General features: G+C 43.7%; 1 protein-coding gene and 1 long non-coding RNA gene across 4 annotated transcripts in view; one reads left to right on the forward strand and one right to left on the reverse strand.

Moving 5' to 3' along the window:
- The window catches only part of NR3C1 (nuclear receptor subfamily 3 group C member 1), a 237,102-nt gene that overhangs the window by 90,711 nt on the left and 119,305 nt on the right, over nucleotides 1-27,086 (reverse strand). The window lies entirely within an intron of this gene.
- On the forward strand, nucleotides 16,008-23,577 carry LOC137564114 (uncharacterized). Its single transcript, XR_011030523.1, has 3 exons — nucleotides 16,008-16,062; nucleotides 16,156-16,251; nucleotides 23,509-23,577. It is a non-coding gene; the product is annotated as an uncharacterized lncRNA (long non-coding RNA).

The following is a 27,086-nucleotide window of genomic DNA, read 5'->3' on the forward strand; positions in this document are numbered from 1 at the left end:
AGAGCGGGCATAGTAGTTAAAACTCACGTGTCTTCCTCCGATCCTCACAGCTACCATCTATTTCCTCTCCCAGCATCTGTGTATTGGTAACAGCGCCCCCTATGATGACGTGGCCGCATGTCACCACAAGGGGAGCTGTTACCAATACACAGATGCTGGGAGAGGAAATAGATGGTAGCTCTGTGGATCGGAGGAAGACACTTTTTAACTACTATGCCCGCTCTCCCCACCGCTGCAGCCACCTTCATACCTAACCTGTACTGCGGGGCACCTACCTATCTAAACTATACTGCAGGGCATCTACCTATCTAATCTATACTGCAGGCACCTTCCTATCTAATCTATACTGCAGGCACCTTCCTATCTAATCTGTACTGCAGGCACCTTCCTATCTAATCTGTACTGCAGGCACCTATCTAATCTATACTGCAGGCTGGCACCTACCTATCTAATCTATACTGCAGGCACCTATCTAATCTATACTGCAGGCACCTTCCTATCTAATCTATACTGCAGGCTGGCACCTATCTAATCTATACTGCAGGCTGGCACCTACCTATCTAATCTATACTGCAGGCACCTATCTAATCTATACTGCAGGCACCTTCCTATCTAATCTATACTGCAGGCTGGCACCTATCTAATCTATACTGCAGGCTGGCACCTATCTATCTAATTTATACTGCAGGCACCTACCTATCTAATCTATACTGCAGCCACCTTCCTATCTAATCTATACTGCAGGCTGGCACCTATCTAATCTGTACTGCAGGGCACCTACCTATCCAATCTATATTGCAGGCACCTATCTAATATATACTGCGGGGTACCTACCTAACTAATCTATACTGCAGGCACCTATCTAATCTATACTGCAGGGTACCTACCTACCTACCTATCTAATCTGTACTGCAGGGCACCTACCTACCTATCTAATCTATACTGCAGGGCACCTACCTATCTAATCTATACTGCAGTGCACCTACCTATCTAACCTATACTGCAGGCACCTATCTAATCTATACTGCAGGGCACCCACCTACCTATCTAATCTATACCGCGAGGCACCTACCTATCTAACCTATACTGGAGGCATCTACCTATCTAACCTATACAGAGTGTATGTGTGTGTGTGTGTCCACAGCATATGTCTCTAGGCCCCGCGTACTCTAAGGCCACCTCTGTCCCCCATTCCCCCTGCTTTGGCGATGCCTGTATTGAACCTTGGTCATGCCAATAAAGCTATCTTTGATTTTATTTGAGAGAAGGAATGCGAATGGAGAAGGAGAGAAACACTGAAAGACAGAAAGAGAGCCTGCGTCCATTTGGACAGCATGGTATAAATGTCTGGGGTACAGAAATCTGATCTGCTGAACTACAATATAGATCTGCCTTTCTTTTGTTATACTGGAATTCTGGACTATTGTTTTAAACTTCCTGTATTAAACATGACAGTTAATTCACAGAACGCACAAAATGCTTGCTAGTTCTAGAGAACCATGAATCATTTTCGATTGGTTTCCTTCTTCACTACATATGTTTCATAAATTCTTAAAACTACAGTTCTGGTAAATGAAGGCCACTTTTTCACGTCATGCGATTATAAAAATTAAGAAGAAAATGCGGTCAGCTGAAAGTTCGGGCTTTGTACAACAGTATGCACTGTGATCGACGCATATCTCCAGTTCTCTATATTTATCTAGTCTTGACAGTAATTATTTTATGTCCTCTGGTTTGATAAGTTTCCAGGGAAAAGCTGGTAGCCCTGTAAACAAGCTGACCCTGAGAAGCTTACAATGCAAGACCTTCAACAGCAATGCCATCACTCATTCTCCTTAAAGGAGTATACAGCCAGAAGTACTGTACCTCTCTGAAGCTATCGAGTCTGTAAAAACGGAACTGAAACGGATACAAATGGATCTGTTGGTATTTGTTTTAAAGTGGAAGGTAGGAAAGGTACTGCACAAGCAGGGGTGCCGCCAGCATAAAAGTGAGGAACGCCCTGCTTTGGGCCTCACTGTACAGGGGGCCCCGTTTTGTTGCTAGCGGCCGATGACCTCTGCGGCTCCAGGGGTCCCCAGTAACTTACCCGTAACAAATTACAGCACAGACTTCCCGCGCTCTCCTCCTGTTGCCGCTGCTGGGATTGTGTTCTGTCTCCAGGGTTACCCAGCAGCGCCTCATGACGTCAGAGGTGCCGCTGGAAGTAACTATGGCGATAGGCAAGAGGAGAAGAGAGCAGGAACAGCAGGAGAGCGCAGCAAGAGGAGTCCGTGTTGGAATGGGGTTGCGGAAGTCTCCCACTAGCTATACTGAGGGCACCACATGCACCTGGCTACCTATACTGCAGTACATATAAGCTCACTAGCTATACTGAGGGCACAACGTGTACCTGGCTACGTATACTGCAGTATCTATAGCTCGCTACCTATTCTGAGGGCACCACATGCACCTGGCTACCTATACTGCAGTACATATAAGCTCACTAGCTATACTGAGGGCACCACCTGTATCTGGCTACGTATACTGCAGTACCTATAGCTCGCTACCTATTCTGAAGGCACCACATGTACCTGGCTACCTATACTGCATTACTATATCGGCTGGATAGTGTAATGGTTAAGGGCTCTGCCTCTGACACAGGCAACCTGGGTTTGAATCTTGGCTCTGCCTGTTCAGTAAGCCAGCAGCCTATTCAGAAGGAGACCTCGGGCAAGACTCCCTAACGCTGCTACTGCCTATAGAGCGCATGCTAATGGCTGCAGCTCTGGCACTTTGAGTCTGCCAGGAGAAAAGCGCAATATAAATGTTCTGTGTCTAACCTATAGCTCGCTAGCTATACTGAGGGAACCACATGTATTTGGCTACCTATACTACAGTACCTATAGCTTGCTACCTATACTGAGGGCACCACATGTACCTAGCTACCTATAATGCAGCACCTATAGCTCACTACCTATACTGTGAGCACCACATGTACCTGGCAGCCTATACTGCACCTGTACCTGGAAACTTATACTGCAGCACTTATAGCTCGCTAACTATACTGAGGGCACCACCTGTACCGGGTAACCTATACTGCAGCACCAATAGCTCGCTACCTATACTGAGGGTACAATCTGTACCCTATTCCATATGTTAATCGAGGACTACCTGTATTTTGCTAGTATTTGGCTCCACCCACATGTCTTGGCCATGCCTGCTTTTTGCTTTCTTCAGTGATGGGGCCACACATTTTCTCTCTGTGGCATGCTTTGTGCGCAGGTCAATTCGTGGAAGGGGTGGTGGTGGTGGTGGGGGGGGGGGAGCCTCAAGTTATGGGCTTCTTGGGGCCACCAAAACCTTAGCACCCTTTTCACAAGCTAAAAACAGAAAGGACAATATGGGCCCTTTTCCACTAGCAATTGCTAGCATTCGCATTAAAGGCTAGCGATTCAGCAAAGTACAAAATTTCCCGGCGATTTCGAACGCGATTTTGCTATGCAATACACTGCATAGCAAAATCGCGTAAAAAAATCGCTGTAAAAAAACAAATAGCGGCAGGTAATTTCCACTACAGTTTTTTACTCAAGCACAATCGCACTGCGGAGCGATTTTTGCCGCAATTTTGCTATGCAGTGTATTGCATAGCAAAATCGCGTTCGAAATTGCCGGGAAATTTTGTACTTTGCTGAATAGCTAGTGTTTAGTGCGAACGCTAGCAATGTCCCTTCTGTTCTTTCTGTTTTCAGCTTGTGCACAGGGTGCTAAGGTTTTGGTGGCCCCAAGAAGCTCATAACTTGAGGCTCCCCCTCCCCATCCCTTCCACAAATGGACCTGCGCACGAAGCATGCCACAGAGGAAAAAATGAGTGTGGCCCCACCACTGAAGAAAGCAAAAAGCCATGTTAAAAATCAAACTATAACAATTTTAAAATCATTAGCGTTTTGCGATTCAGCATCGCAATCGGCACTAGTAGAAAAGGGCCCTAAGGGCTCGTTCACACTTGAGCGGGAATTGCGCGATTCCCGCTCACTGCAAACCGCTAGCGGTTTTTAAAATCCGCTAACCCATGTAACCCTTTGGCACTGTTAACAGCAAACGAGCTACATGCAGTGGTTTGCTGGCAATTCAGCAGCGATCGTGATTAGCAGGTATAGATCCGCTAATCGCGATCGCGCCCAAAACGCTATCTCATCCAGTGATTTTTTTTTAACAATTAACGTGGAACAATCACTCTCGCAAAACGCTAGCGATAATCGCTAGCGTTTTGCGATTGTAGGTGTGAACGGGGCCTAAGGCAGCTTCCAACACTCGCATTGGTCTGGCTCTCTCACTGGGACTTGGCTGACTTTCCACTCTGTTAGCAAACAGTTCGGGGTGAAAGGTACAACATGACAGAGATTAGCTGTTTCTTATTGACAAGAGCAGTCCTGCCTGATAACCTACATTCCAGCCTCAGCACCATAAAGAGTTGACAGGAAGTTGCTAATAAGATCAATTTTTATCACTAATGTGTTGTGTACATGCGTTTTCTCATTGGCTCCTATGCATTGCTTTGTCAATATTACGAACGATACAATTAAAGGCAATCTGACTTTGGGACAAGAAAAGAAAAATTATACATAACGAATTTTCGCTGGCAACCTTCAGGCTCCCTCACCGTTTCCCTGGGCTGCTCCAAACTTTCGCTGGACAGCCTGGTACATCTCTGTGAGAATCTCCTCACAGGGGATTCTCAAAGTTTCCTTTATTTTCAAAAGCGCTTAGGACTCTTTCACAACAGAGCCCTTTTTCAGCGTTTCAACGCAAAGTCGAAACTTTGCGTTAACCAAGGTAAGATGAAAGTCCATAGACTTTCATTTTACCTTTCACACCTGACGCTGTGTTTCGATGCGTTGCGGTACGACGCACCCGGGAGCATTTTATCATCGGGAATCAGCGGTTTCCCGTCGGGTTAATTAATTACTACCGCCGCTACTCAGCATTGCACCGCAACATCCCGACGACACGCTGCAGCTTATTCAAGGCGTGCAGGAAACAGCTCCTTCACGCATTGTCTAATGTGCCCTTAGTGAATGGCAGTTGCTCTGTCCAACTGCCAAAAGTGTGCAGCAAGCAGGGAGGCTGGCCAACATCATTGTATAAAGCTTTTTCAGGGAATGTCTTTATAACGAATAAACTGAGTAGGGATGCTCTCAGATTGAATTCCGAATAGATTTCATTCGGAATTCATCCTGATAATTAGAGCACCTGAGCGGGTGGGTGAGGGAGGGTTAAACTTACTCAGCAGCAGTTTTCTTTAATCCGTCCCACGGCGTGTCCCATGCTGCGTTCTGGGTTGAAGGAGGAAACGTGGAAGTGACTTGATGCGGGTCAAAGTATCTGTTGCCAAGAATCCCCCATGAATTGATGGACTAGCCCAAAACCTGTTGGTTCTGTCAGATATTTACTACCTACTGTAAGTGACAACAGCATACGAGAAAAGTAATGTATGGCTCATTTTACTCTGGAAGAAACATACTTCTTATTTGTATGTGTTTACATGTATTTTAAATGTTACAATTTTTCACGCTAGCGGTCCTTTAAAGAGAATCTGTACTCTAAAATTCTTACAATAAAAAGCATACCATTCTATTCATTATGTTCTCCTGGGCCCCTCTGTGCTGTTTCTGCCACTCCCTGCTGCAATCCTGGCTTGTAATTGCCAGTTTTAGGCAGTGTTTACAAACAAAGAACATGGCTGCTAACCAGCATGTGATAGGCTCAGAGAAGCTCAGTCTGCCACTCATACAGAGCCTGCAGGGGGCGTGAAGAGGGTGTGTATAGCTTCTGCCTATCACAAGCAGAGCAGCACATTCCTGCCTGAGTGCCTGAGCCCGACAAAGCCATCAAAGAAAAGAAGATTAGATTATATAACAGAGATAATACAGCCACTGTGCAACTAGGAAAAGCTGCAGTAAGACAGACCACATTAGAACAGGTATAGGAACGTATAGGATAGAAGAAATAAGGCTGATTTTGTTACAGAGTTTCTTTAAAATAGTCACATCATAATTCTCAGTAGAGAAATGTTTTACCGTGTTGGCCATCAGTAAAAGCAAGATGTTTTAAATCAGGATGATACCATTTAATGGCTTATTGGTAAGTAAAAAGTAAGCTTTCAGCTTATAAGCCTTCTTTTGGACTTAGTTCCTGCATATTAACAAGATGCTAAAACACCTCAAAATTCTAAGTAGTGGAAAAAAGCAAGATGGCTTTCCCAATTAAATTATATAGACCTTTAGGAGTTATGCTACCATGTATGGTTAATATGGAAACCGCTATCAAAGTAAAAAGATAATGTAAGGCTGATTAAATGGAAAAATATTTATTCCAAATATTTATGGCGCCAGCTGGTAAAAGAAAGCCTTACTACAAAACCTAGAGGAAAAAAATGAAATCATAAAAAGTACTCAAGGCTCATCATTTAATTCTTTTCATGAGAAACTCTCTACCAATGAAGAGCAAACACTGGATTCCCCTGGACCCTTTTCATGACAGATAAATCAATATTCACAACCTCTATTCAAACAATTTTCTGAGTGCTTCAGGCTAACAGATACATATTCTTTGCTTTGCTGAGACTTAAAAAATAATCTTTCATACAAGACCGGTTCTGGAAGGGATACAAAAAAACTCCATATTGGGTGAAGCTACTTTTGACATTTAGGTTTTGCAGCAGCATGCGACTCACAGGCATCATTTTTCTGGAACAACACTGCCATTATTTCTTCAAATTAAAGAAGCCTGATCAAATGTAATAAAAGAGCAGTAAGGAATGGTTTACTTACTACAGGCAGGGCAAGGTGTGGGTAGGTTACAACTAAACAGAAAGTTATATGGGTCACACAGCCTCCTTGAGTATACCAATATTGCTTTATTATTATCACAAAATCTAAAACATATCCCCTCACAAATCCAACCAGAATTATACAAATTCATCCCAACCCATTAAAGTCAAACAACTGCGGAGTACATAAAAAGCGCTGGCTGTGTGCCAAACATGATTTGAGGAGGAAGTTCCGTGTGACCTATTCTTGGGCAGATAATAATGTTACATCATCTCACATTTGTCCGGGCATACACACTCACCATTCACACATGTGCCATAGGATAAAGAGACATGGGGGACCCACAGTTCCCCACAGGATAGATTCCTTTCTGAACAGAATGGATTTATAAGGAATTCATTCCTACCATACACTGCACATCAATTTCCAACAGATTCCAGCAGGGAATCGATTGAAAAATCGAGCAAACTACAAAGTTGCACAGTTCCATGCATTGCAAAGCTATATGCTATCTGCCAATGCCCTCTGCCAATGCCCCCCCCCCCCCAATTTAAATGATCCAATAAATGTCCAATAAATACTTTTGATTGATCTTTAGTCAAAACCGATCGATCTTACATTTAAGTGAATCAATTCCAGCAGATGAATCGAATCTGCAACATATCAAAAGAGAAAATCAATGAGTGTATGGGCACCTTAAGTCTTTGGACTGTGTGCTCTACTAAATGCATTCCACTGCACTGGCAACATGTGATGCTGCTTTTCATCACTGTTGCGATGCTATTTTTTAGGATATGCAACAGGTACATTATGAAAGTACTCTAAAGGTCTTCCAAATACAAAATATCTTCCTTGAGTTGTTTGTAAACTTAAATTACAAAAAGATGAAGGCTAGATTCACAGTGGGACGTTGCGTTTTGATGCCACGTTAAAGTCGCACCGCAAGCTTACAACGCAACGCGCCCAAAAAGTGGCAACGCAGCGTTACCGTCGCATACAGCAGATACAGTAAAAAATACAGGCAATGAAAAGTATGCTTCCAAGTCATTACTGAGCATGTGCAAACAGTCCAACGCAGCTAATAACGTGTATAACGCACTGCATGCAGTACTTTTACTTAACGTGCAGCGTTAGACACCAACGCAACGTGTGCACTGTGAACGGGGCATTGATTTTTCATTGCAGTGAGTTATTCTGCGTTAAATGCTGTTTTAATGCGCGACTTTAACGTCCCACTGTGAACTTAGCCGAAGAAATATGTTCCACACTCAAAATACAAGCAAAGGGTCAAAATTAAAACAGCACAAAAGGCATGAGCAAAGCGTTCTTTGAAAGCAGATCTAGTATTAGCTGTAAAATCTTGTGACGGCCTTGTGGTGCTGGAGCAAATAGTAACTGTGTTGTGGTGAATATCTGCTAATTATGAACAGAAGTATATGGTAAATCTTAGAGCTTTGTTTTGCAGCCGTTTTAAAAACTCCTAACCTTTACACCATTTTGTTTAACTGACAATAATGTAGCTGTTTTTTTCATTCATGAGGACTTGCTCACATTGGTAAGCGTACGAGGGGATTCGCCGCCAGGAGACTTGGGCACAGGATTAGGGTTGCAACGGTATGAAATTCCACGGTATGATAACCGTCAAAAAAAATACCACGGTATTACGGTATACGGTATTTAACAATTATTTGGACTTGGACCCAACCCCCTTACATTAAATAATGTGCCCCCACCCGCCAGTAATAGGTGGCTGCAGCATAGGTATAGCCAGTGGTAGGTGGCTGCAGCGTAGGTAGCCAGGGATAGGTGTAGCTAGTGGTAGGTGGCCGCAGCATAGGTAGCCAGGGATAGGTGTAGCAGGTGGCGGCAGCATAGGTAGCCAGGGATAGGTGTAGCCAGTAGTAGGTGGCGGCAGCATAGGTAGCCAGGGATAGGTGTAGCCAGTGGAAGGTGGTCGCAGCATAGGTAGCCAGGGATTGGTGTAGCCAGAAGTAGGTGGCTGCAGCATAGGTAGCCAGGGATAGGTGTAGCCAGTAGTAGGTGGTCGCAGCATAGGTAGCCAGGGATAGGTGTAGCCAGTAGTAGGTGGCTGCAGCATAGGTAGCCAGGGATAGGTGTAGCCAGTAGTAGGTGGCCGCAGCATAGGTAGCCAGGGATTGGTGTAGCCAGTAGTAGGTGGCTGCAGCATAGGTAGCCAGGGATAGGTGTAGCCAGTAGTAGGTGGTCGCAGCATAGGTAGCCAGGGATAGGTGTAGCCAGTAGTAGGTGGCTGCAGCATAGGTAGCCAGGGAAAGGTGTAGCCAGTAGTAGGTGGCCGCAGCATAGGTAGCCAGGGATAGGTGTAGCTAGAGGTAGGTGGTCGCAGCATAGGTAGCCAGGGATAGGTGTAGTCAGGGATAGGTGGCCGCAGCATAGGTAGCCGGGGATAGGTGTAGCCAGTGGTAGGTGGTCGCAGCATAGGTAGCCAGGGATAGGTGTAGCCAGTGGTAGGTGCTCGCAGCATAGGTAGCCAGGGATAGGTGTAGCCAGTGGTAGGTGCTCGCAGTATAGGTAGCCAGGGATAGGTGCAGCTAGAATTAGGTGACCAGCACAGAAAGCCAGAGGGAGGGAGAAGGGACAAATACTCACTTGTCAGCAGCCAAGTCCTCACGCATGTACTGTGCTTCATTCTACTTCCTGTTTGTGCTTGCATCATCTCCTTGTAATAGCACCCAGGGGGCGCTGTTTCAGGGAAATGTGATGAAAGAACAATGAAGCCTAGTACAGCGTGGAGGACGGACCTGGCTGCAAATGAGTATTGCCGCAAGTGAGTGTTTATCACCACCGCTGTTCGTGCGCCGCCGCTACGTCGCTCCACCCCCTGAACCTGGTAAAACGAGATTGTGCACGGTACGATTACCGTGCACAATAATACTGTGGTATATCGTCATACCGGTATACCGCAGCAACCCTACACAGGATAAAGCCGGTATGGCTTATCCTGCTGCTGCACAAGTTCCCGGCGATGTTAATTACTATTCCCCCTCTACATTGACGTGGATGGTAGGGAATTATGTAATTCAGCATCCAGCTATTGCTCGAGGCCGAATTACAGTGTTTCAAAAGTAACTAACTCAGTCTTCTGACGGCGCCGAAGTTACTCACTGTGCGCCGCTATAGCCATAATTCCTATTGCGGTCTATGGTGGCGCCGGTTGCGCCCAAGTCTCCTGTGCTGGATTGCCAGTGTTTGCATATGTAGAGTGTATGAGGCTTTACAATGGAAGTAATATTTGCAAAAGGAAACTGGCAATGGTACCTCCTCCCACCTTACTCTCACATAATCACTTAATGACCGCCTAACGCCGATAGGTGTTGGCAGGTCGAAGTGGTGTTTCCATGGAAACGGCCGCTCGTTCGAGCGGTGGTTCCATGTCAGTTCACGGAGGGTGTCTCTGTGAACAGCCTGCGAGCCTCTGATCGCGGTTCGCAGGCTAAATGTAAACACGCAGGGAAGAAATCCCCTGTGTTTACATCCATCTGGCGCTCTGATTAGCCGGGGATCGCCGCCGTCTGATAGGCTAAGGCCTATTAGAGGCGGTACAGGACGGATCTCTGTCCTGTGCCACCCACAGCCAGCGAAAGAGTAGGGAGGGAGGAAAATCGCTGCGGAGCCCCCCCCCCCCCCCCCCGCACAGAGCGGCGGTGATCAGACCTCCCAGGCAGGACATCCCCCTAGTGGGGAATGAAGGGGGGAGGGGGATGGAAGTCTGATCGCCCTGCCTAAACCATGATCTGTGCTGCGGGCTGGAGAGCCCACACAGCACAGATCAGCCAAACACAGCCCGGTCCCTAAGTGGTTAAATTGGCAATCATATCTAAAGACTACAAACATTCATGATCGCTAGCTTACTAGTAACAAGCCTGTGCCACAAAGAAAGGAATGGTCGATAAGAAACTAGAGATTTCAGAGCGATTTCATTCTATTCGAAGCAAACAAAAAGAACTTTGATAAACAGTTTAGCACAGCCCCTCACTTTAACATGAACAGAAAACCAAAACTTGCCAGAAAATGATTCAGCGAGCAACAATGTCTAAGCAGTTCAAAGATACAAAACCATAAATACCACAATGAACATATGAAATCTATTGGAATTGAGCGTAACACAGAGAAGTGTATTTACGTAATGCCCACAGCTAGAAAACAGACTCCACCTGGTCATTATCAGATTTTTATTGCATATAAAGAAAAGAAGAACTGAATACTGGATAAGTGCAGCCCAGGGAAAGAACACAGCTAAACTCAGAAGGCAGTAGTTTAAGGGCCCATTTCCACTTCCTGGTCTACCGCTATGCAGACAAATCCCATCAGCCGTGCCATGCACAGCTATGGGATTCGCAGCCTCCCGTACAGAAATGGATGGCAATGTCAGCCGGATCGCTAGCGCCAGCTGTTTGGCCGGCGGCGCCATTATACCCTATGGCAGGGTTTTCCCGCGCAATTTGCCTGCAGGGAAACTCAGCGGATTCGGCACGGAAACTGCGCTACTGGAAACGGGCCCTTACAGAACCCGCAGAGATAGCACGAGAGACAGTTAGGCCTTGTTCACATTATAAACCGCCAGTGCTATTGCAAGCGCTGAGCAATTTATTGAGGTTTTTTCAAAGCGCTTTTGCTTGAGCTTTGTGCTTAGAAAAGCGCTTTTCTAAGCGCTTTTGCTCAACGATTGAGATTTTCACTTCCTGACATCAGTCAGGAAGAGAACTATTTCAGCCAGTAATAAATTAAATACAATGCAGTTGTTCTCCCCAGGCTCTTTTAGCCGGGTGCTCCACCGGGCTAGTTTTGGTGAGCACCTGGCTGTCATCGACTCACCACCACCTATTCTGTAAGAAGATTTGCACACAGAAGCACCGGCCCTGCATTCTCTCATCTCACTCCACCCAGCTACGTTTTCATGCCACCTGGTTACTTTTTCCTGCCACCGGCTGGAAAAAATCTCAGGGGAGAACACTGCAATGTATTTATTCATAAAAGTGCTCAAGAAATCGCTATACAAAGCTTTTTTTTTCAAGAGCCTTGCGATTTCCCTATACCTTCCATTGAGCCAAATCGCTCAGAAAATGGTATATGTAGCGCGTTTGTGATTTCAATGAAATCGAAACGCTTACATGTGAACACTCACACAGAATCATTGCACAAGCGCTTTTGGGGCAATTTCCAAAATCGCCAGCGCTTAAAAAAACCCGTAAACGCTCATAGTGTGAAAAAGCCCTTAAAAGTAAATTACAGAAACTGCTTCTCTTACGGTCTGACTAACCATTTAGCAATAATTCATAGAGGAATCTGGGTCAGGCATCCCAGGACCCTATGTTGAAACAATTCAGCCATGTCAGTGGTCAGTTACCAAGTAAGGTGGATGGTAGCAACTTAAAGAGAAACTGTAACCAAGAATTGAACTTCATCCCAATCAGTAGCTGATACCCCCTTTCCCATGAGAAATCGATTCCTTTTCTCAAACGAATCATCAGGGGGCTCTGTATGGCTGATTTTGTGGTGAAACCCCTCCCACAGTGTGATGTCAGCGCCTCACAGCTCTGAGGTCCTGACATCACACTGTGGGGGCCTTGTTGCATCGTGAGAAATAACAGCGGTTTCCAACTGCCAAAAAAGCAAGCAGCATCTCCTTCCAGTGAAATCACATGCCAGCAGTAAAAATGTCACCATGCGATAAATGTCTGTAAAATCTTTCCTCTCCATGATTTACATCCAATGAGCAAACACTTACTAAATCATTTATACATAATTATTGTAAAAATTAAGCACTTTATTACATTATTTTCACTCGAGTTCATCTTTAAGTTCCACAAGAAAGGTGGTCTGCTTTCTGCTTATAATGAAATGGCGAGATCAGGAGTACCCTCACTTAGGGCTAGTGCACACCAAAATCGCTATTGCAATCGCTAGGGATTAGCAATTGCAATTTTATGAAGCGATTTTCAGAGCGATTTTGGAATGAATAAGCATTTTTGCTCATTCATTCAAACTAAATCGCTCCCAAAAAAATGCTTCATGCAGCAGGTTTGCGATTTTAGAAAAAACACAACGCTGCTGTGGGAACACTGGCGATCTGAAAAGCGGTGGTGTGCACTTGCCCTTCGATACAACAGAACCCTGTGGCACTCTTCCGAAACCATCTTGTTTTTCACTGTGGTGCTGGTGGCCGCAGCAATTGCCAGAGATCTGTATCCTGGCCTTTTGTAGACCAAGTTAACTTCATCTCAACAAGTACACTTATCAAGTTGATACACACTAGATGTGTGCTGTATTTTATTTTTTCTTGCTTCTGATGGACTCTCTGGCCTATCAGTGAATACTGTTTGGCTTTAATTTATACCAGCTAGATATTTTGTTAAGCAGCAGTGCTGGGATCACAAACTCAACTAAACAGAAAAAGCATTCTATATGTGGCAGTCAAGATTGTTATTTGTTTTTACAAATATATTTATTTCATCTGCATATTCTGGCGTTCGCCTGGAAATAAGCTTCCAATTTGCTATTACAATACATTCCTATGCTGGTTATTTTGGTAGACTAAACAGAAACAATTTAATAAAGGAGAAAAAAAATGAGAAAAAATTAAAATTATTGTCTGCTTACCACAACTACAAGGCCGCAGAAAGTATAAAAAGGTCTGGGAATTCAGCAAAAAGGCAATTTGGAAATATTACAGGGAGCTTTTCTGACATATATGCTGGCACAGAGAGGTGGGGAGGAAACAGCGGGAGATCCTGAACATCCCACTGAATCATGTCTGCAAGGCACAGAGATTTAAGAAACTGCTGGGGAGCTACAGGCTATGAGTAGTATGGCCTGCAGCGACAAGTGAAGCCGTGTTCCTGCAGGGAAGTGGGAATTAAGGTTCATTTCAGATCTGATAGCTACTCATCACTATGAATAATAAATCACAGAGGGAGGACTAGGGAAAGGCTCGCAGTACACGTATGCTTTATTTGCAGCCAGATTGCTTTATCTTTTGATGTGTTGATAGCATAATTTCAGAGAGTTTACCTTCATCAAAATTCAGTAGATGCAGCAGTTGTTATCTCCCCGCCGGTGGTCCGAGCCCACTCCAACGCAAGATGCCCACTGCACCTGCATAAGCGGCTCTCAGAGTTCTACACCTGCGCAGTACAGCCCAGATGACGTCGCACGCCATGAGTCGCATGGGCTGGAGGAAGCTAGAGGTAAGTAGGTTTTCGATTTTTAATTTCCCTGGACCTTCCCTTTAAAACTATAAGAAGTCCTTTGCACTCATACCCATGGAGAATATTTTCAACAGGCCACAATGTAACTTCATAATGGAAAACTGCATGGCTCCACAAGTCCTTATGGAAGCCACTCATTTATACCGTCTGAAAGTATTTGCCTTTACGGGCCATTGGCCAAGAGTATACAGTACATCCAGAGCAAAGGTGTATGCTATACCTCCATAGAAACCAAACAAACAGGCTCATGATAAGCATACATAGCTGAACAGTGCATAAGGGAAAAAGTGTTTTTTGTTCACTGCAACATAACAGGTAGAGACATAACGAAGGTGGTTCATTTACCGTCATGTAGAGAAACGGTTTGTCCTCACCCTGTAAGAGGTGAAAGCTACCATAAGAGAGATCGTTATGGGTACATTAAGCTTGGAGACCAGTATAGAAAAATAAATCTGATAAACCAGTATGTGAGAAGGTACAACGTAGTTGAAAACTCTAAACAGTGTAAAAATGGCAATGGTGCGATTTTTCAGGCAGGGAACACACTTGACAGTTTTCGTACGCCTTTTTGCGCAGAAAAACTGAGAACTCATGTTAATCAATGGACTAGTTCACACTCAGGCCTGGTGCACACCAAAAACCGCTAGCAGATCCGCAAAATGCTAGCAGATTTTGAAACGCTTTTTCTTATTTTTCTGTAGCGTTTCAGCTAGCATCTTGCGGTTTTGGGAAGCGTTTTTGGTGTAGTAGATTTCTGATATTGTTACAGTAAAGCTGTTACTGAACAGCTTCTGTAACAAAAACGCCTGCAAAACTGCTCTGAACTGCCGTTTTTCAGAGCGGTTTGCGTTTTTCCTATACTTAACATTGAGGCAGAAACGCATTCACAATCCAAAAAATGCTTCACCCCGGGAGTATGCGTTTCTGCAAAACGCCTCCCGCTCTGGTGTGCACCAGTCCATTGAAATACATTACCCAAGTGTATCCGCAGCCGCAAGCGGATCGCAAAACGCAGCCGAACCGCTCTGGTGTGCACTAGGCCTCAATGTGTTTTTTCGCGCGCAGAAAAAAAACGGACATTCTGCACATTTTGTCCGTTTTCTGTATCAATTACATCAGCTGCTGTATTTTTTCTGCAAAGAAACACACTTGGTGTGCAGAAAACGTACGCAGAAAAACACGTGCAGAAAACTGAAAGGCAAGTGTGTTCCCTGCCTGAAACAATCAATTCAATGAATTTATCTCAACAACCAAAACTGTGATTGACTGCATATGTGATCGCAAACAAAAGATGGCCCGACTAAATAATTATAATTTTCTACTTGCCCAGATAGATCTTCTTAAGACAACCCGAGGTGGACTGCAACACAATAGAGATACTTACGTAGGAAGAGGGAAGTCTCCGGTATCTCTAGAGGCTTCCGGTGTTCTGCTGGCTGGGACCTTCTGGAGGTTTGTAGCCATGCACCTTTGTGCATGAACGCAGCTTCCCAACGTCTACACGACTTTGGCTGCATCTACGCAGTAGCTAAGGGCTGTGGATGAGTGCCTCTGGCGCACTGCACAGCGCAATAGGACCTGTGCTTGTATGCTCAGAGTGCAGCTGAGATAACATATCTGGCGAGGTGTTGTTGGATATGCATCGGGGTACTGCGCGTGGCAATGCTGGGGGCAAGAAGGTCACAGGAAGGCTCTGCAGGATCTAGAGGCTCCCCTCTTCCTAGTAAATATATATATATATATATATATATATATATATATATATATATATATATTTTCCCCTAATCCACCTCGAGTACACTTTAAAACGATTGTTTGATGTTTATGAAGTGAAACTTAGACTTTATGATGTATAATTGATGATATTACCAAACTGACTATTTGAGATTCATTTAGGTTACATTTGTATTTAAAGCTTGCTTTAAAATTTGCATTGGAAAACAGAAAAGCAAGGCATAAGAGGTTCAGCACAGAGTCCTCAAATCAGCTGTTAACCCATACAGGTAAGTTTAATATTTATCACAGCACTAAACCACTTCTGAATGTTTATGTTCCTGATTTCCAAAGCATCCAAACCTCTTTCTTTCTCATTTCAGTTAGTTATTGCATTGCTGGACGAGCTAGCATGTCACAGTAAACAGCACAGAGGGTGCAATCTGCAAGCTTACACACTCCTACCGTCTATAAACAAGGTAGATTGATGAAACCATCAGAACACTTGTTCAAACGGCAGCCTTTGTATAAAAACACATTACATCAAAACAAAAAGCATTTCTGACAGTGTTGAGAGACATTTAAAGTAAAATGGCACTGAATAAAAATGTTTCCATTTAAAATAACCCATATACCACAGCTATTTTTTTATTGTAAGTGTTAATGCAGTTTGAATGAAAACTACGTCAAACAGTATTGCAAAGGCCAGTGATTTTCCAAATGTAGATTCATTCCTCTGCCTGTTTGGCCTATTTAGGACGGGTAGCTATTTTTTATGATTTGAAAATGAAAACCGCACTGAGTGGCATTCAAATGAATTGTTCTCTCTGCCCATTTACTAGTTTCTGGATTACATACATTGATGGCACTTAAACTCTGGTATTCCTCTCAGGCATTACCGGGCTGCTTGTCTGCAACATCAAGGAGTGTTGTTCTATTAGTGCCACTATCCTTGTTTATTATTTTGCTGCAGTCCCGTTTTTTTAAAGAGACTCTGTAACAAAAATTTCATCCTGTTTTCTACCATCCTACAAGTTCCTAAACCTGTTCTAATGTGCTCTGGCTTACTGCAGCACTTTCTACTATCACCATCTCTGTAATAAATCAGCTTATCTTTCCCCTGTCGGACTTGTTACCCTGTGTCTGGAAGGCTGCCAACTTCAGTGTTGTGGATCTGTGATGCACGCCCCCCTCGAGGCCCCCTCTATGCACACTCCAGTGTGTGTGTTATTTACATTAGTCAGCTTTTCTCTGCTCTCTTATCTTTTACAAGCTGGATAAATCCTCCTCTGTTGTGAAAGGAGTCACATGCTGAGGAATTACAGACATCGGGCAGAGCTGTCTGCAGGAAGAAACAATCAGCTTGTAACTTCAGTGGGTGAGAGCTGCAGGGGGAAAGAAACACACAAATGATCTCTTGAGATTCAAAAGGAATGCTGTATACAGCCTTCTTGTGTATGGATGTATTTTCCATGGCTTACAAACAAACTTTTTAAAACGGTTTTTGACTACTTTTAATGCGGCGGGGAGTGGCGAAAGTGTGACAGAGGGGAATAGGAGATGTCCCCTAACACACTGGTATGTTTACTATTGTGCGATTTTAACAATACAGATTCTCTTTAAGTCAATCCCTAGCTGTGCTCATCTCCTGACCATCTCAAGGCATTCGCCAGGGTGAATTGGGATTTTATTATGTCTGGTTTAAGATTTGTGGGACTGGGAGAGAACATGTTAAATTGGGTGGGTGGGTGCGCTGTACTCTAGTCCAACTGCAAGGGTGAGAGTGAATGGTGCCCTGGCGGATGCCTTCTCCTTGTCGAATGGAACCAGACAGGGGTGTCCCATGTCACCGGTTATTTTTATTTTGACTTTGGAAGTCTTTTTATGTACAGTTATAAGGTCCGGGAGTATACATGGAGTTAGAGTTGGGGATGAGGAGCATAAGATATCGGCTTTTGCGGATGATATTTTATATCTCGGAACCTCTGGTTTCTTTGCCGAATTTGGTCAAGGAAATTGAGAGATATAGTATTTTTTCAAATTTCAAGATTAATATGACTAAATCTGAAGCACTGAATGTGTCATTGGCACCAGGAGTTGTGAAATTGGTAGAGAGTAGATTTTAATTTCCTTTTAGGAAAGAGGCTATTAAATTGGGAATAATGTTACCAATTGATTTATCGAGGCTGTACTACCTACATTATCGATTCGATACCGGCGCAAAAACTAACCGTGTATGCCCAGCATTAAATCAATCCTTATCAGGTTTGTTTGGCAGAATAAGCCCTCAAGATTAGCATATGAGATTTTGGTATGTCCTAAAGAAAAGGTGGGGTTAGGGCTTCCGGATCTGAAACTTTATTATAGAGCTTGTGAAATGTTAAGACTTTTCGATTGGACGTATGGGAGTGGAGGTAAGAAGTGGGTAGACATTAAAATGGAATTGGTTGGATTGGATTTGACAAAAGTTTTTTGGCTCCAGGGAAAATTTATAGATCTATCAAGATGGACACTCTCTTGGATTAAAAATGTATTTAAGGTGTGGGATGTTAATAAAAAAGGGGGCTGGTCTGTGGGAATTTCCTTGAGGACTCCTTTGGGGGGATTCTCCTTTTTTCTGCCAGGGAAAGAAATGGGTTTTTTTGGATCATGGGGTGAGAAGGGAGGTGTAATCTTAAGAGATAGTATGAATAATGGAGAAATTAAAACTTTAATCCAGTTGTGTTAGGAATATGGACAATTTCCATTTGATTTTTGGAGACATGCTCAATTAAAACACTTTTTGGCGGAGAAGGGGGGAAATCTTTACATTTGTACTGAATTATCAGAATTTGAGAAATTGTTTGTGAAGGAGGCTCCTCCCATGCATCTGATATCATTTTATATAAAGAGTTGAATAAAATGAGGGAGGGAGAATTTCCTAAATATTTGAGTAGATGGGAGCAGGACGCTGACATCTCTTTAGATGATGGGGTGAAAAGGAAAATATGTATTTTGGCTCATGCTACACCAGTTAGTTCTAGAATTAAGGAAATTAATTTTAAATTATTGACAAGATGGTATAGAGCACCGGATAGGTTGGCTACAATGTTGGTGAGCTCGTGCAAATTATAGCCTCTTTTTCCCATTTGTAGAGGAGATGGGTGGGGTGGGGTCTTCTGCTGTTGTAGCCCAGTGTTCTCCCCAGGATCAATCAAGTGGGCGCGCCGCCCAGGTAAAATCAATTACCGCCCGGCTGCCTGCGGTCCCATCAGCACGTGGCCGGGTATCGCACTGGGTTAAGTAGCAAAAACCAGCGCTGCTCCCGAATGTGCACAGAGCAGCGCTGCAGAGTAGCATAGTCGTCATCCGTAGCGTGTCCGTCCCCCTCCTGCACATACAGGCTCTAGCAGAAAAGTTTTCACTCACTGCTCCTCGCCGTTCGGGTTATCCTGCTTGCCTGTCACCGGCTCATATGTATGATGCCCTCTGGTGGCGAGGCGCCACAGCATAGCGACATAGATGTGAGCCGATGACAGGCAAAGCAGGGGAATGACAGGCAAAGCAGGGGAACCCGAACGGCGAGGAGCGGTGAGTGAAAACTTCTCTGCTAATAGAGCCCGTATGTGCAGGAGGGGGACGGACACGCTGCTGATAAGGACTACACTCTGTCTGCTACTCTGCTCTGCCGGAGGATGTTTGAAAACTCGGGGGAAGGGGACATTAACACATCAACTCACTGAGCTGAGATTGTGTTAGCACGATTCTGCCCGGCATTTGGCTGAGGGGGCAATCGGGGGTCAGGGTTGCACTACAAATATGTCTGGGTCACTCGGGGGGGGGGGGGGGGGGTCCAGGCTGCTATGGATCTCATGGCTGGAGCAGCAGATGAGTCAGTGGAGCTGTGAGAAGCTACATGCACAGCTTGATGATACTCCTGACACTGACATGCTGTTGTAGCAATGTGTTCAAAATAAGAAAGATGTCATCAATGCTGTGTGCATACCTGAACCACAGATATACCAATGCAGTGTTCTCCCCAGGATCAAACAGGTGGGCGGCCCTGGTAAAATCAATTACTGCCCGGCGGGCGGGCTGCGTTCCCAGCTGCCATCACCGGCCAGCTATCGCGCACGATGCTCCTGAATCTGCACAGCTCTGTGCACGAGATCTCGCGCTTCCCGGCGAACTCGAGCACTCACAGTCTCAGTGGTAGTAAGAGGCGGGACCAGCGCCCGAGGCTAAGCCGACAGTCTGTCATCGTACACGGACACTACTGTCAAGCCTGTAAGTATCCGCATCCGCCACCTACCCCCCTAATGTGCAATGTGCCGCCGCCCCTATACTTTACCTGTCCGTGTGCACCGCTAGCTCCAGGCTGCGTCCATCATCCATACACATGCCCCACGTGGCTGCCAGCCTGCATATGGGCGCATGTGTGGGACATAATTAGAGCATATTTTATTTTCCACACCACCAAATTTCCCCGTGCCGCCCCACCCGGCTACTTTTTCATGCCACCCGGCTGGAAAAAAATCCTGGGGAGAACACTGTAGCCCATATAATTCACTTGTGTGCTCAGTGTTATGGCTCTGCAGTGAACTGATAAAGCTGCAGAGCACTACATTGTAAAAAATAGCCTGGTCACTAGGGGATGTAAGCCTATGGTCCTGAACTGCACTACATTTTAAAAAATAGCCTGGTCACTAGGGGATGTAAGCCTATGGTCCTGAACTGGTTAAAACAACTTTTTAGCAATCTGCAATGGAAAAAGTACCATAAAGTAGGTGAAAGAGTACTATCAAAATGAATTGTTTGCTTGCTGGTGATATAAAAGGCATTGTATTTACAAGTTGTGAAAATATCACCTAGGAGAAAACTCAGGTGAAAAGGTGAATTGCTTATGGTCCCTGGGCCCACATGCAATTAACTTATTCTCCTGAGTTTTCTCCTAGGAGATATTTCAACTTCTTTTTAAAATAACTTTTAAGTATGTTACAATTGGAAAAAAGTACCAAAAAGTAGACGAAAAGGTAATACAAAAATTATTTTGAATATTTTCCTGCTTGCTGGTGGATAAAAAGGCATTTTATTGGCAACGTTTGAAAATATCACCTACAAGAAAACTAGAAAAAGTGTATTTAATAGAGTTCCTGATCTGCTGCATGCTTGTTCAGGGTCTATGGGTAAAATATTAGAGGTAGATGATCAGCAGAATAACTGGTATTGCTTAAAAGGAAATAAATATGGCAGCCTCCATAGCACTCTTGCAGCAGTTGTCCTTTAACCCAGTGTTTCTCAACATTTCATTGGTAAGTACCCCTTTTGTAATCCTGTACTCACCAAGTACCCCCTAGTATAGTAGACATTATCACAAGTACCCCTTGACAAATATATATTTAATTGTAGTACATGATAATTGGTTTGAAACAATTTCTAAGCATTTACTCTTGCTTTTAATTAACTAAAATACTAATTTGGTGTTGTTTAAATAAGATTTATCATTTTCTAAAACTCTAAATAGATTATTCTTAGTTAAGTATATCAAGCCCGAGTACCCCCTGGAACCATCAGAAGTACCCCCTGGGGTACGCGTACCACACGTTGAGAACCTCTGCTTTAACCTATTCCACAACAAAATCTCACCAATGCAGAATGCAAACACATAATAGTCTATAGGAGATTCGGGGTGCTACAATCTATCCACAAACATATTTTAGCTGATTTATTTTCCATCAGTACAGATCTGACAGCTGGAGAATTGAAGCATAATTCAAATGTCAACTAAAATCCTCTGACTGTTTTTATTAAAAGAGCAGGCCCTGACTTTTAGTATATCCGGTTAGAATGGTTAAAATCTATTTATCCTGTATCTATTCTTTCACCTCTGACTATTTCTTGGGAGCTGCAGCTGTAGTGTGTGCCAAGTATATGAAATGCAATCTGGAGAATGTCATTCCTGATTAAGAGGTTTCTTGGAGGTTTTAAAACATTGCAAGAAGCTTTGCAGCTTAGAAAGGAAGATCTGGTCCTCAGCATGTACGGTAGCCCTTCTTTCTGCATGAGCGAGAACATCACAGTTTACCAGGGGATTAGTCACTAACATTACACAGAACATATACAGTGGATATCCAAAAGCATCAACCCCTTCACAATATTTACATTTTGTTGTTTTGCAGCCTGAATGAAGTGCATTACTCAATGCAAGAGCAACAGTTCAGTAAAAATAAGTAGGTAAATAAACAGTATCACTTTGATGGATTCAAAGGATGACCCCCCTTTCTCAGCACTTTTTGCAACCACCTTTTGCTTTAATTACAGCCTTGATTCTGTTGGGATACTTTTCTTCCATAGCGCCACATGTACTAAATGTTTCAGAGCAACACGACTCCTTTCTAAAATCTATATTTTTAAAGTATTTTCCGGATTACCTTGTCATTCACTTAAAAAAAGATATGAGCGAAGTGCAAAGTTTTATGCTCATTAGGGGCTAGATTTACTGCATGAGAAAATACTTTGAAAAGACAGTTTTGGCAAACTCTCATACTACATGGAAATGGGAAGATCGAACAACCAAGATTAAATGGTGAATGGCCAGGCAGATGTAGCATTTTGAGCAATGGTTCAATAAATCTGTACTGCATCAAAATAGCTGTGGCAATGGTTAAAACGAAATTTCATCCGACATCTGCTATCTGATGGAATATCGGTTGGTGCACGGTGGTGCCCAAGTAACTGATCAGTTTCAGTCAACCTAGGCCTGCTTATAACTTGACAATATACCGTGATGTACAATTTATGTTGTCTATATAATCTGATTAACCTTGTCAAAAGTCTTCCTGTACTGCTTTTAAAAGCGATGTTTTATGTATAGATTACTTGTATGCTGCTGCAAAACCTCAACGTTTTTATCGTCTTATAATATATGTCTCTGGTGTTCGTGAAGAGTGGCCCTAATACATCTTTGGTATGTCAGTCACATATTGATCATTTACTTGACGTAAGGCCCATGTGATAAGGTAATGTGGGTACTTTTGCACTAACTGGCTGCTCTGCTTCCACAGTAAGGCATCTACTCAGCATGATTACAAGCTGTAAATTCAAATAAGCAAGAGTAGATACCTACCTCGGTAAAGGGAAGCCTCTGGATCTTCCAGAGGATTCCCACATTCACCTTTCAGTCCACTGCTTCTTGCCGGGTCCCTCTGAAAGTTTACAGGGGAGCTAGCTTACATGGAGGAGCATGGCTGCCCTGCGCAGATGCTTGACAGCATGGAACAGCTCGTGCTTGGTGGAAAAAGCCAAGCATCTCTGTGCTACTCCGCAGGTGTAAGCTGTTCTGTGTCAACAAACCACTGACGAGGAGGTTCAGGGAGCCCAGCGCTGGAACGGCGAGGTGGAGCAGAACTGGGAAGTTTCTGGATTATCCAGAGGCCTCCCTCCACAGAGGAAACTATTTGGGGCACTTTTTTTTCCTACACGTACACCTTAAATTTAACACTAATTCCCTGATGCAATAAAGAGGGGGAAAAAATAACTTTGCCTGTTTTTACCAATCAGCTTAATTACACTTTCTATTTGATCACTGAAAAGAAAACTGTGAAAATGAAACACTCGTTATTGCATCAGGGTGCCAGTGTCCTTTCTGGACTCTACACCACTTATATTTCAAAACAATTGATGAAAAAAACAAACAAACATAAGAATCAGTGTTGTACAAATTGTTTTTATAGTATAAAGTATACATCTCTTTACAGATTACCTGTACACAGAATCGTCCACAGTAACCATTGACTGAAGAAGCTTACAATCTTCTCATCACAGGCAGAAAGAGGTATCTCCAAAAATGAAAGAATGGCGACTCCCCACTTTACATAAAAATTGTTCATAACCGTTGTTCATAACTGCAAACTAGTGAAAATGTCAGAAAGTCTTATCATTACTATCAGTTCTCAAATCTGGTGCAACACACTCATTTAGGCTAGGGCTACATGGGTGATTTTCATTGTTCAAGATCAAGAGATTAATCTCATTATTTCTAACAAAATCAGCATTCTACAGTTACAGAAAATGCCTACAAGAAATACAATATTTTGCACTGCCAGTTCCACTGTGTAGCACAGGCCTCAGAAACTGAAAAAAATCTAAGATAAAATCACATTGTGGTGCAACTGCAAGAAGTATTTGAGAGACTGTCAGGAGATTAGACCTGAGTTACCAAAGCAAGAATAATCATTGGTTATCAACAGAACCAATTCCTTGTGAGCATTTACTTAGAGTACTTGAAGTATACAAGACTGAGCCTGTCCTGCCAGTCTGTCTGAGGCCTCGTTCACATTGCGTTACAATCGCGGTTGCGTTTGGCGGTTTTGGACAGTTTTCTTTACCTCTTCCCGGCGATTTCTGTGAGTTGGGCGGTTTTGGTGAGCGTTTTTGGAAACACTTTTGCAGAGTGATTCCATTACGTCAGTCAGGAAGTGAACGCTTTGACCCGGAAAAGAATAATTACAATATATTTATTCTTAAAAACGCGAACGCAATCGCTGCACCGATTTTGTGAGCTTTCCGCGTTTTTTTCCTATACCTTCCATTGAGGCAAAATCGCCTCAAAAATGGCCCATGTAGCGCTTTTCTGAGCGGATCGGAAACAAACTGTTCAGATTTGAACTCTCTCATAGAGAATCATTGCACAAGCGCATTCAGGGTGATTTTGAAAAATCGCCAGCGCTTAAAAAGACTACAAAAGCGCCTCCAGTGTGAACGAGCCCTTAATGATGCAGGAACAGGACTGGGGCTTAATTACTTTCCTGATCTTTCATTCATACAGATTATCGCTCTGCCCCTACCTTGGAAATGCGGCCGTGGTAGGGGATTTTCACATTTATGCCGAGGCTCTGGACACCCCATCTTCGCCACTGCAGGCGGAGGTTCTCGAAGAGCTTCGGCAGGCTTCAGAAACCTGGCCACAACTGCTTTCTCAAGGAGGGGGCAGAGCATCACCTTTGTCCAGATTATTGCTGATCACGCAAGTAATTAACCTTGAGACATCACCCCCCTCCCCCAATTGTGCAGTATTAACACAGAGCCTGATATGACAGGCTCTGCCATTTACCGTACACTGGAGATAGTCTTTAAAGGAGTACTGTAACTTAAAAAAAAATGAGTTGAACTTACCTGGGGCTTCTACTGGCCCCCCGCAGACGTCCTGTTCCCTGTGCCAGTACTCTATGATCCTCCGGTCCCCGTAGTAGCTCGCTTCTGTTTTTTGTCGCAATCAACTTTAATGTCGCAATCAACTGTGTCTGCGCAGCCCTGGCCACGCATCCTCGCTCCCGCTGACGTCACTGCGAGCTTCTTGCACATTAAACTTAGCTCTAAGTGGACTGCTATTTTTGAGGGAAAACCTTGCAGCAACTTTGCAGCACTTTAAAAGGACAACTGAAGTGACAAGAAAATGGAGGCTGCATGCAGCTGATCTTGTCAGATCTGACAATAAGGTCAGAAACACCTGATCTGCTGCATGCATGTTTAGGGTCTATAGCTAAAAGTAATAGGGGCAGAGGATCAGCAGAATAGCCAGGCAACTGGTATTGCTTAAAAGGAAATAAACATAGAAGCCCCCATATCACTCTAACTTCAATTTTACTTTAAGAACTGATGAGAGAACATCTATCTGGTTGAAAGAAATGCAAACCTAAGCTGGCGTATTAAATAATTTACCTAAGGGTTGTTAGCACTACGTGATAAAAATAAGCCAACCAACTGCAACATGTCTTTTAAAGTACCTTGATCAGCCACTTTAATTCCACTGAAGAGTGGAAGGATTATGGTATTCTTATTACAATGGCAACTTTCAAAAGGCAGAGTAGAACAGACAGCAAATGTACTGTAATTTCTTTGAAAACATACAACAAACTAATAGCTTGCTGCATATAGGGCTGGGTAACCCCAGACGAGAGTGCTCATGCTGTCCACCACCCACAGAGCCTACAATGGGCATGTGAATAGCAAAACTGGACCATGGGGCACTAGAAGAATGTTGCCTGGTATGGTTATTCATTTCTTCTTTGACCTTCAAACTCCCCAGATCTCAATCGATCAAGTATCTTTGGCATGTGCTGGAAAAACAGGTCTGATCTATGGAGAAAGCACTTGCAAAAGAACCTGAGATGGGATGAAATAGAAAAAAAAAAAAAAAGTATACGAACATGGGGCTTCCCCCAACCCCCTCCAGGCTTATCACTCCCACGTCATTCTCCTCTGCCTCCTCATTTGGCCCCAGAAACTCCTGCCCGGCCACGCGCACTCTCATGGCGTTCTGTGCTTGTGCAGTAGTAATGCACAGGCGCAGAACGCTCCCAGCTACGGAAGCGAGATGGGGGAGCGCGCCTGGCCGGACGGCATCTGGCCCCAACTGGAGGATTTTTCGGGGGCCAGTTGCGGGTGAACGAGGAGGCTAATGAGGACTTTGAGGGAGCAATCAGGCCTAAGGGGGCTGGAGGACGCCCCAGGTATGTCTTTAATTTCATACCATCTCAAGTACACTTTAAAGGGACTGCTGCTAACTTCCTGTTGCCAGAAACCGCAGGACACCTTTAGAGGTCTTTTGGAGTTCACTCAACGGGTGGCACAAGGAGTACACAATATTAGACAGGTGTTAGTAATATTATGCTTAGTGCATATCAATCAAATAAAAATACTCACACAGTGTACCAGGCAAGGCTTTTTGATATGGTGTTCAACCCTTTAAAAATCAGATAAAATATGTGGCAAGATCTATGAAAACAATTGCATTAGGTGGCAAATAACTGTTATGAGGAAAAGAAACCACTATTCTGCTTCAATATAGAAGCACAGTCAATAGCTACAAGCAATACACTGTTCCTATAGCAACATGAATAGTAACATGTACCTTTTTCAACTCTGATTAATGAGATGTTATGGTTTGTAAAACACAGTGCCCCAGACCACTGGATCTTTTGTCTTCTGCCAGACTGCAATGTTTGTTATGACACGTATGAAATCAAGCATATAAACCATGTGCCATTTTTGACTATAATGATGTATCTAGCAATTGTACTTCAACCATAGAAACCACAGTGCTTTCTAAACAGCAGTTCTGCTCCAAGTTCCATGAAAAGGACATCTCAGATACAGGCAATGCACTTACAACTCAAGATAGTTACCATTATTGAAGTGTAAAATGTGTTTCAATTACTTCACCAACACAATAAAACTGCATTTCTGTTACAATAAGCAATTATGATTAATATTGTGCATTTCTATGGCTATGACATCTTTTACAGTACTCTAAAAGTGCATAGTCATGTCACTA

The sequence above is a fragment of the Hyperolius riggenbachi genome, chromosome 3, assembly GCF_040937935.1.
Source record: "Hyperolius riggenbachi isolate aHypRig1 chromosome 3, aHypRig1.pri, whole genome shotgun sequence".
Taxonomy (NCBI): domain Eukaryota; kingdom Metazoa; phylum Chordata; class Amphibia; order Anura; family Hyperoliidae; genus Hyperolius; species Hyperolius riggenbachi.